Consider the following 10,896-nt stretch of genomic DNA (forward strand, 5'->3'; position numbering starts at 1 on the left):
TTCTGCAGAAGAAAGAAAATCATACACATCTGGGATGGCATGAGGGTGAGTAAAAGATTTTTAGGTGAACCATTCCTTTAAATTAATCATTATTTTGTTAAAGTCAAATATAAAAGCATCTGGCATTACATCACAATGGTGTATTGCCTTAAAAGATGACACATGTTTAAATATGGTAGTTTGTTTAAAAAAGGATTCTTCGACTAAAATGTCTACAAAGCCTGATTTTCAGACAAGCAGTTTTTCTGAATTTGACTTAGGACCTAAGATGAAAAGTCCAGGACAATGTTCCTAGGCCTCTCATGCAATTAAAATAATCACCATAATAACTTTATCGTTAAAGATATTATTTTGTTTGCTGTCCTACAGTATTTTGTTGATTCTGAAACTGGTGTCTTTACCGAGCAAAAATGGGTGGGCATTTTTCAAACTGGGATGGGTGTTTTTCAAACATTTGACCTGATTTGCCTACTACATAGAGATTCCCTACTTTCATTGGATAGTTGAAAAACGCCCATCCCAGTTTGAAAACGGCCACTGATTGGGAAACGTCCAGTTTTGTTCTGCAGAGACCTATTCTCATTTATTTCCGTTAGTGTTTTTAATTTAGGTATATAATACATCTTACTTCAAAGGAATTTGAAGGTCAAATGCGAATTGTTATTACTTTGAATTGCTACTGCTGTAAACGGTATCCTTTCAACTTGTTTTTCATGAGTTCACTGGTTTATATAGTCCTAAAATGACAACAAAAGCCCTATTCAGATGGGATTAGTTTTTTATGGGGACTTGGGGTAATGTTATAATTACCAGAGCTTTTCAGTCATTTGAATCCCGTCTTGTCAGTAATTTGTCTGGACTTTTTGAGAAGTGTGTGTTCCTGTGCTGGTAAACATTACAGCGTGATTTACCTACTATAAAACACCCTATAAAAATAACCCCTGGTAACATTAATCCTGTGCGATTTAAATGTTGCTAAAAAGCTTGTAAATCAGCACTTTCCAGCCCTTGAGCTTTAAATATCGCTGTTTCTTAAGTTCTCAGAGTGTCTGAAATGGATGTTGGTCAGTAGAAGACACCAGAAAATGTAAGATGCGTCACAACTTAAAATAACGCTGGCTGTTTGAACCAATGCAGGTTTTCTCAAGCATTTAATGCTGTCGAGTGTTTATTGACCCATGTAAATGAGAAAGAAACAAGTGTGTTTTCTTTTGGTTAGGATAATTAGAAAGGTAAACAAGCATGTAATCTTTTATGATTTGAGCAGAGTGAGTGCAGAATTGTGTTGAGTCCCACATTTCTGAACATATGTTCCGGAGGGACAAATCAAATAATGTGAACAGATTGTCTATATTTAAGAGTGTATTGTTGGATTTGGCTCGTTAATGTCACCAGTTCTGTTGTATTTAGCCAGGTATTTCAAACAATTTCTTTTTATAATCCCAGATATATTATGTGATCATATTTAATATTTCCTGCGTAATTAATCAGCACAGTATACTTTTTCTAATAGGTCAGTTATGGGTGACATCAGTGTGTAAATGGAGTAGACACAAATCTCTGTGATTTTTACATGCATTGCTAATCCTGTATGAATCGATAGTAAACATTACAGACGTCTGCAGTAGTAATTATTTTACAGACATATGTCCGGAAAACGAATCCCGTCCAAATGGGGCTTAAAATGACATCTTAATGATTGAGATGCTTTATTAGGAGATTAAACTAGTTGGAGGGGTATTCCAGAAAGCAAGGTTAACCTACCGAGACCTAAACCCTGAACTCTAGGTTGATTAACCCAAACATTGCCTACTTGCGGTATTCCTGTTCCATAACAACTGTGAGGAGTTAGTTTAATCATTCTCCTATAGACTTTTTTCACAGACTATGATGACTCGTTTCCGCCTTATTTAGCAGCGTAAATCTTGGAAACTTTTTTATAATGTCAGTTTTTTAAATATTGAGTGTACATTTTTAACATTATGATTTGTGTTATATTAACCTGGAATTATTTTTCAAAATTACCACAGCTGCGAGGGGATTTCGATTACAGCTGCTGAGAGAGTGACAATAAATGTGTCATCTTCTACCATCCGTCTTAATCCACCGCTCTATTTTTTTCCTCTTCTGGAAAGTCATTCAAATGTAATAGGGGATTTTTTATTTTGGTCTTGGAGCAAATGGATAAGTAAAAATAATATTTGCTGTGTTCTCCCATTCACTCCCATTCACAGCTGTCGAAGTTTACCGTGCAATCGTTTACTTCCGCGTTCCAAAACCCAGAGTGTTCAGTCTATTGGTAACCCAGAGTTAATGCGTGCACACGGTGAGTACAAAAAGGCATTGTCAATGGAGAGTTGATTTCATGAGTCACCATGCAAACAGACACTAAAACGAAACGCGCACCATATTTCAGTGAAGTGGAACATGATGTTTTAATGACTGCAAACAAGAATTATTTAATCTTCACTTGTAATAGCGATAAGAGCTGCATTGGTTTAGGACTGAGAGTTTGCATGACGGAAAGTATATTGAATTAATGCGTGATATTTTAAACAATAAAGTTTTACCGTACTTTTAAAAGTTTAATTCAACATTAATGTTAGACCTCTCTCACCTATATTTGACAAGGGTCTGGAAGAAGGAGACTGACTCCAATCCACAATATTATATAACAGAGTCCCATGACGCTTTGCGGACGATGTGGGCGGAACTTCAAGTTAAGCGTAAACAATCGTTGTTATGTAGTAACGCAGCATTAAAAATTATTGAAACTTGAGAACAAATGATCACAGAATTATTTTTTTATTATTATTTTTATGGCCTATTGGCTTTAATGGGATAGGGAAAGTGGAGAGTGACATGAAATGAGAGGGAGAAGAGTGGGAAGGGGATTGGGACAGGACCTCATAAGCCAGGACATGAACTCAGGTCACCTCTGATGCATCAGCACGACATGTCATGAGAGCAGCCCACTAGACTATGGTTCCAACATGATCACAGAATTATTAATGATTACAGGTTTCAGGATGATGGCCAAGTATAGAAGCATTAGAAGCATTTTAGTTATTTTGTTGAGTCTTTATCCATCGATGGAAGAACCTAAGCAGGCTTTCACAGCTGTAAATTTGGACTTGTTTTGAAAACTGTAGATAATTATGTTTATTTTAAAGCATATATTGAGTCTAGTCAGAACCTAAAGAGTTTGTTGTACCGAGATTATGTACTTACTGCAGATACAGGAGAGGTCCAGGCAGCAGGATGCTTGTGTATTACAGGACTCAGGCGATGAGACTGTCATGCTGCTGTTTTTCTGATAAAATATCACTATTTTGTGGGAGATGAACATGTAGTAAGCTCAATCTAGCTTTCTAATTGTTAGTGTACATACATAATATCCGTATCTAAATGCTATAACCTACATGAAATGTTTTAGTGTTGACAGAACAACTTATCATGTTGATAGATTGAATTTATTGTTCTTGTGTAGGAAATAACGATGTCTTAGCAGCCACACAATAAACTGTACTGTACAAAAATAACTACATGCAATACAAATAAACAAAATAAACACACATATTTATTTGGACATACAGTACATTATAAACTTTGTACACAAAAGTTCAGTGTTCTCAGTAAAGCAACAATAAAACAGTATGTATTATTAAAAGCACTGTTGAAATAAATTTAACTGATATTAAATTAATGTCCACACTGTTTTCCAAATTCCCCTTAAGAGAAGACATGCACATTCTGCAAAGACACTCAAAAGAAAGTGAATTGCAGGCAGGAAAAATGCAGGAAAGAGGAAAATCACAATACAATTAATTTCAAATGTGATAAAACATCTCACTACTGTACATGTCTCATCTAATAATTATGGTCTTCCACTGTAGAATTTATCCATTTAGCATCACAGCATGAAAACAGTTGAAAACATCGTCACTACTCACAGACAGTTCAGGGAAAACAGTGTTCCTTTTTATACTCAGTAATAATCAAAAATTAATCAAAACACGTGAAACATTCACAAAGGCAAACACTGAATAGAAATGAACAAACTCTCAAAATGTCTAATGAACTTTCAGCAAATGTACACACACCTGTTAGCACAAAAATGCTATCGTTTATGTAATTCATTGCACTCTGTTTAACAGAGTACAATGAATTTTGAACATTGCATAACAGATTTGTATTTGTATATTGTACATACGTATATACGTATGTACAATATACAAATACAAATCTGTTATATACAGAAGCAAGGGAATGTAATGGCAGAAGAGGTGTGGTATGTTGGATAAATATAAATAAAGCTGTGTATTGCACATTAATTATTGCTCAATGGGGCAGTTTTAACTGTTCATGAGATGGATAGCCTGAGGGAAAAAACTGTTCCTGTGCCTGACGGTTCTGTTGCTCAGTGCGTTGTAGCACCTGCCAGAAGGGAACAGTTCAAAAAGGTAGTGGGCTGGGTGAGTGAGGTCCAGAGTGGTTTTTACAGCCTTTGTCCTCACACTGGAAGTGTATAGTTCTTGACGGGAGGGCAGGGGGCAACCAATAATCCTCTCAGCAGTCTGAACTTTCCTTTGCAGTCTTCTGACATTTAATTTCATAGCTGCACCAAACCAGACAGTTACTGAAGTGCAGAGGACAGACTCAATGACTGCTGAGTAGAACTGTATCAGCAGCACCTGTGGCAGGTTGAACTTCCTCAGTTGACGAAGGAAGTACAACCTCTGCTGAGCCTTTTTCACAATGGAGTCAATGTGGGTCTCCCACTTCAGGTCCTGTGAGATGGTAGTGCCCAGGAACCTGGTGCTGTTTAGAATGGTGAGGGGGGTCAATGCTGGGGTGTTCCTCCTAAAGTCCACAATCATCTCCACCGTTTTGAGCGTGTTCAGCTCCAGGTTGTTTTGACAACACCAGTGAGCCAGCCGTTCAACCTCTCTTCTGTATACAGACTCATCATCATCTTGGATGAGGCCGATGACAGTAGTGTCATCTGCAAACTTCAGGAGCTTGACAGAGGGGTCCTTGGCGATGCAGTCGTTGGTGTAGAGGGAGAAGAGTAGTGGGGAGAGCACACATCCCTGGGGGGGCACAAGTGCTGATTGTACATGAGCTGGAAGTGAATTTCCCCTGTCTCACTAGCTGCTGCCTGTCTGTCAGAAAGCTGGTGATCCACTGACAGATAGACATGGGAACAGAGAGTTGGTGTAATTTAGTCTGAAGAATAGCTGGGATAATGGTGTTGAAAGCCGAACTGAAGTCCACAAAAAGGATCCTTGCATATGTCCCTGGTCTGTCCAGATGTTGCAGGATATGATGCAATCCCATGTTGACTGCATCATCCACAGACCTGTTTGCTCGATAAGCAAATTAAAAGGGATCTAGGAAGGTCCTTCAGGTGGGCCAACACCAGTCTCTCAAATGATTTCATGACCACAGACGTCAGAGTGATGGGTCTATAGTCATTAAGTCCTGGACACCATCTGGGCCCTGTGCTTTCTTTGAATAGCTTCTATTAGCCGCTCTGATATCCCTGTTCAGTGTGTTCCTGGCCTGATTGTACAATACTTTATCCCCACCCCTGTAAGCATCCTTTTTTGCCTGATGAAGCTGCCTGAGCTCTGCAGTAAACCATGGTTCTTCGTTGTTGTATGTTAAATAAGTCCTAGTTGCAATGCACATATCCTCACAGAAACTGATATATGATGTCACAGTATCTGTGAGCTTGTCCAGATTGGTGTCTGCAGCCTCAGGTACATTCCAATCAGTGCAGTCAAAGCAGGCTTGTAGTTCCAGCTCTGCTTTGTTGGGCCTCATGTATTCAGATAGAAGACAAAGGCAGCCCTAACACAGTCGTAAAACCTAACTGAGGCCCACACACTCCGTCATAAATCTTACTGATAAAAACCGTGCTACAATCAAACAAAGGGAGTCCAAAACAGACTACAAATCCCATGAAGCCTTGCTCACTAAAGGATCAAACTCTCAACTCCTATTGGATGAAGCACATGACAGTACGCCCCTCAACCATGACGTCATCAGGAGTAGAAATACCTCTGAGATGCTTCCGGGAATGGCTTCCAGCAACTTTGCTCACCGCAGCTCATAGCTGCTCTCAGGTGTAGCCTCGTGGCACAAGCAAGTAATGTACGACTTGAAATTGTGGCCATACAATCTCCATCTCGCTGGATGAGTTGAGATTACTCTGTGTTCCACCGAACACTATAACGGATCCGAAGGAGATCGCAGAGAAATCCGCATCTTCATCCGTTTGCCTGCAGAAGTGAAGAGAAAGGAAAGATTTCTCTTCCCTCTTCAATCAAGTCAACGTCGCTGATTTCTCTACCAGCCCGCTGAGAATCAGCAGCCGTACCGCCCACCGACAGAGAGAGGAAACGGCCTCCCATCATCACCCGAGCCTCGAGGAACCGAGTTGAAGTTAAAGGACGGATGAACACACATTCGTCTGTGTCCTCATGCGATTCAAGTAAGAGGTTTACGTCTGGGCAGAGATAGAATATTATAGTGTGTTATTCTTGTGTATCAAGGTTATTGCTTGTACAGTTTACGGACCGCCGAGTCCGCTCATTGCTGCTGATAATACTCAAGGTATACTGTAATGTACTGTTATCACGAATGAGATCTGCTGTGTTGTAGTCCAACCACATTGGACTGTTGTGTATTTCCGCCATCGCGGGTGAGACCGCCACACTGAGTTTATCCATTAAAGAATCAAAGACCGTGGGACGGTTTACGAGCCGTCCACCGCGTCTCTGAGTGATAAACTAACAGCTGCTTTCTCTCCCACGATCATGAAACCGGCTTTGGTGCCGCCACTTTACTCTCTCTTTCTCTTGTACTAACCACACACACACACGCGACCCCTCACAAACATTCTCGCACACACTCTTGGCTAGTAGATAACTTTGTGATAAAGCTCAGCTTTGTCCCTATGTTATCGTACAAGCGGAGACACGTGGTTAACGGGCAGATGCCATTGACCGGCTTCTCTCCGCCCACATTCGTGGCCATATTCTCTGGTCAGAAATCTCGCGTGACGAACTCTCCATGAGAGTCACGTCCGCCATTTTGTGCGTGTCCCTCCTCACACACACACACACACACACACACACACACACCCTTCCTCTCATGTGTCATAGGATTATTTTGGTTACCATATCTAATCATGTCACTGTTTAGTTTGTAGTTGTAAGTTGTAAGTTTATTGACTGCATTGTATTGATTATTAATTGATATTACTGCATAAATAAACTTTGTTATATTTCAAAGAGAAATGTTTTGGTTTGTTTTGCGTACACCTGTGTCAGATGCTGACAGGGAATGCCAGTGCTCGGATTCAAGCCTTCATTGTTTCTTTTCGAAGTTCAATATTCTTTGGATGTCGATTTTCCTAAGAGAACAATCTAATATTGAGACTGTTATACTATCTGGTTATTAGTCCCTGATTCCAGGGTGGTGCCCCGGTGATACTAATCCTTATTAATATTCTATTGATTTTTGATAATTGATAATTATCTTTGATGATTGTTGAATTTGAAGGATCAATAAGCTAGTGTTAATTTTAATCAATGTTCCATCGATGTTAATAATTAATCACTATCTTTGATAATTGTTGATTTAATGGATAAAAAATTAACATTGATTCTCATCAATGTTTTATTGATTTTAATAATTAATAATAATCTTTGATAATTATGAATTATTGCTAATAACCAAACCCGCTCCTGAATGTGGCGCACTACATTTAATAGTCGCCGTGTGAGGTTTTAATGAGTTAGATTCTATTATTTAATTTAAATATTAATTAATAACTAAAGAAATAATTATTAATTATTTCTGATAGTAACACTGATCTAAACAACCAGTAGAACCTACAGCTTCATTGGTCCATCTCTTTACAGTCTTTACTACAGGTTTAGCTGATTTTAGTTTCTGCCTGTAGGTTGGAAGTAGATGAACCAGACAGTGATCAGAGAGTCCCAGAGCTGCATGAGGGACAGAGCGATATGCATCCTTTATTGTTGTGTAGCAATGATCCAGTATATTTCTGTCTCTAGTTGGGCATGTAATGTGCTGTTTGTATTTGGGCAGTTCACGTGTGAGGTTTGCTTTGTTAAAATCCCCAAGAATATTAATAACTGAGTCCGGGTATTGTTGTTCCGTGTCTGTGATATCAGCCAGCTGTTGCAGCGCTATGTTCACGCAAGTATGTGGCGAGATAAAAACACTCACCAGAATAAACGAGGAAAACTCCTGCGGTGAGTAGAAAGGCTTCCAGTTAATAAAGAGCACTTCCAAATTAGGACAGCACATCTTCTTTAACGTTGTTACATCTGTACACCAACTTTCATTGATGTAAAAACATGTTCCACCGCCCCTCGTTTTCCCCATAAAATCCGTGATGCGATCCGCTCTGAGCAGCTGAAAGCCCAGCAGATGTAACGCGCTGTCCGGAATGGCTTCACTCAGCCAGGTTTCTGTGAAGCACAAGGCAGCAGAGGTTGAAAAGTCCTTGTTTGTATGGGTGAGGAGATGTAGTTCGTCTGTTTTGTTAGGAAGAGAATGGAAATTTGCTAGATGAATACTCGGCAGCGCTGTTCTAAGGCCGCAATGACGAAGCCTGACCAGCGCACCAGCTCGTTTCCCTCGCCTGCGTCTCTTTAACAACACAGCTGCGCCTCCGACTAAAATGTCCAGCAAAGTGTCTGAATAGTCAAAAACCAGGAAAAGATTGTCTGGTATGTACTGCCGAATGTTCAGCAGTTCATCCCTGGTAAAACTGATTGGAAAAAGATTACTAAACACAGGACAAACAAACAAAAACAATAAAAGAATTGGAGAACTCCACATTGTGGCTGCCATCAGTTAACATCTGGAATCATCTGGCACTGACTCAGCTGTCCCCATTTGTGGCTAATTCTGGGTTACTGCATGTTTAGCTCCCATACCCATCTTAACCACTGGAGGTGAGAGTGAGTGCCTTCTAATTCATTCCAAAATTAATTTCTAAAATATTCAGTTTATTTGAAAATGCCATCTAGATTTTTTGACAGGTAAAATTCAGGCCGTTCTATTTCACGTAACAAAATTCGCTTCCTCAAATTCAGTGGTTCAAATTCAGCTGGAAATTCAACCTTCCACATCCAGATACTGCAGGAAAAGCAGCAGAGTACCAATGCACAATCTCCACCTGATGCTATTCATTCTCACCAGTAGGTGGTGCAATGCAATTGGGTGTTGACTGCTGAAGACCAAAGCTACAAGTAGAGAGAACAGACGTGTACGTTTACGTGTTTGTTTTTCAGAATTGTTCATGAGTAGAAAATAGATAAATATTTTATTTGCACATGTGGGTGGGCCTTTCCACTGATTGGTCAACCCGCGTCATCATCAGTTCCTCAATGCTATGCAACAAAATAATTATCCACCGCTGCTCAACTTTTATTGCAACTACATATTATCTCTCTCTCATCAAACAACCGAACTAAGGAATGCCTGTGACACAAACCGTACTAGTCAGGGAAGGCATTACGTACAATGTAGTAGGGTGACCAGTCCCGAATTGGAAGCTTTTTTGTCTCATTTTATTTATTTGTCCATGGCTGGGTTTCCCGAGACATTAAGTAGAACGTTAATATCACTAAAGTAGTATTTAATCTCTACAGTGCGTTTCCCACAAATCATCGCTATCAAAGTAGTAACGTAAAAACTTCAGAAATTAATGAGGGCTTTGAACAGCTCTAAAGTTATAAGTGCTACTTAAATATACCTTTCACAATTTTTTTTTTCTTCAGTTTATCAGAGAATAAGGAACATTTAATTACTTGTATTGATATATTTAGATAATTAAAAAGCCATAGCCAGAAACAAGGCTTTGGGTGTGCCAAAGGAAAACTGTGCAAGAACTGAAGCACAAAAAAGTGCTATTTCATTTTGTAACTTTAACAACAATTTCCATTCACAAATGTAACCATTTATTAGCACTAAATCCTTTCTGTTTAGCCCAGCATTATATTACAATGAATTTATTAGCCCAAACAAATTAATGACACTTTTATCAATGGAGTTGGTAGGCCTGTTAATATAGCCAAATATTTGGCTTAATATTTAGTCATAAAATTTGATTAAATTATTTTAGAATGTTACATAATTATTTTCCAAAATCCAGAAAACAAATGCATAGGTAAATGAAGGGACAATTTGCACTTACTGACAAAAAGTAGCACTACACCAGGTTTTACATTCACTGATTCAGAAACTCAATTTAGGAAAATAAATAAATGTGTATATATTTTATGAAATAAAAAAATGCATTCCGAGCCCCCAGCTCCAACTCAGCCCTCTGAACCTCTGGCTCCAGCTTGGTCCTCCGAGCCTGCAGCGTCACCCTGGCTCTCCATTCCTTCAGCTCCGCTTTGGTCTCTAGCCTCCCTGATTTTGCCTTGTTCCTCTGCTCCCCTTGCCCCTTGTGCCCCCTTGAACTGCCAGTTTCCCCCTTCCCCCCACACCCTATGTACAATTTTTTTTTGAGCATCTGGAATCCTTCTTTAAGGGGAGGCTCTGTCACGTATTCCCTGTTTTTTGTGCTTAGACTTTTATTTTGAAATTCTTGTTTAGTTCCCTGTTCCTGTTTCCTGTTAGTTTTGTAGTCCTTTGTAGTTTCCTTTATGTTTAGATTTTCCCTGATTGTTTTCCCAGGTGTTGCACGTTCCCTTGTTTGCCCTTGTGTATTTAAGCCCTTGTTTCCCCAGGATTCTTTGTCAGTCTTCACATGTGTCATGTTCTGTGCCTGGTTCCCTGTGTTTTTGTTTCGTTTTGTTCTGAGTTACTTTGTTCATCTTTATTTTATTAAAAGCTGCAATT

Source organism: Myxocyprinus asiaticus, chromosome 23, assembly GCF_019703515.2.
Source record: "Myxocyprinus asiaticus isolate MX2 ecotype Aquarium Trade chromosome 23, UBuf_Myxa_2, whole genome shotgun sequence".
NCBI lineage: Eukaryota > Metazoa > Chordata > Actinopteri > Cypriniformes > Catostomidae > Myxocyprinus > Myxocyprinus asiaticus.